This window comes from Panthera uncia (assembly GCF_023721935.1).
Source record: "Panthera uncia isolate 11264 chromosome B3 unlocalized genomic scaffold, Puncia_PCG_1.0 HiC_scaffold_1, whole genome shotgun sequence".
Lineage (NCBI taxonomy): Eukaryota > Metazoa > Chordata > Mammalia > Carnivora > Felidae > Panthera > Panthera uncia.
In genome coordinates this window covers 130,265,481-130,266,677 of record NW_026057582.1, presented here as the reverse complement: position 1 = coordinate 130,266,677, position 1,197 = coordinate 130,265,481, and positions in this window count along the sequence as shown.

Below are 1,197 nucleotides of genomic sequence, written 5' to 3'. Positions count from 1 at the left end.
CCTTGGAAGTTCAATAGTTTTACTAGAAAAATGCCTCAGTTTGGACCTTTGTTATCTAGGGTTGTCCACTTTTCCCAAGTAGACGGTGTGCCTATTCAAAATGGAATTTCAGTCAATATTCAAGGTCTGCTGAGTAAGTACATAGGAGGAGTAGACTTACGGAGTCATAGGGTGTGCACATCAAGCTTTAGTAAATACCCTCAGTTTTCCCAAGTGGTTGAACCTATCTGCATTTCAACCAGTGCTGTAGGAGAGTTCCGATGGCCCCACCTCCTCCCCAACGCTACATATCTCCACCTGGTCCATTCTACCTCTGGGGATGTCTGCGCAGCGGTATCTTGTGGTTTGAATCTGCATTTCCCTGATGACTAAAGAAGCCGGGCACATCTTCATACCTTTCTTTCACTATTTGGATACAGCACTGTCCCCTACCCTCCCCCCCCCCACCCGGTGATGTAAGTTACAAATATTCTCCTAAGTTTGTCATCTTTAAACTCTAATTATTGATAAAGTTTTGGAGTGATGGTGGGGTGGTCCGAAGCTGATGGCCACGAAAGGATTCTTGAAGACGTCTTTGGTGCAACAAAAGGTGATTTTATTAAAGCAGGAAGGGCTGCACTGGGGTTGTGGACAGTGGCCAGTTATGAAGGTGGGAAAGGTAAAGTCAAAAGATAGGCCTCCAGAAGGACTTTGATATGTTAAAGGGGACTCCTAAGCTACTTGAAGCCTTGCTATTGTCAAAGCTAAGGTTGTTTTCCCTCTAGTAAGGCTTTCACATTAGGACAGTAAGGGGTCCCTGGAGAAATGTTCTACTCTGTATTCGCCTCAAGTATTTGTCGGTGGGCTGCATGTGATAAGGAAATTTAATTTTACCTGCCATTTTTTTTCTTGCCTTTGTTCCCCATATCACTGTAAAGGGGTGATGTTGGGGCTCCGGGAAACCAAGTCTATGGGTTTCTGGAGATTAGGTTATTGATAAGATGCCTTTTTCTTGTAATTTAGGAAGATATTTGTAAACTGATAGAGACTCAGATCCTTTATGACTGTGGTGTCTATCAGTTAACCATTGGTTTTCTCTCCTTTCCTTTGTCCTAGGGCAGCCAGGAGTGCCTGGGGAATATCACACACATCCCACCCTGGGGGTGGGGGTGGGGTGGGGTTGGGGGTTGGGGGGTTGGGGGGGTTGCTAGCTTGTAT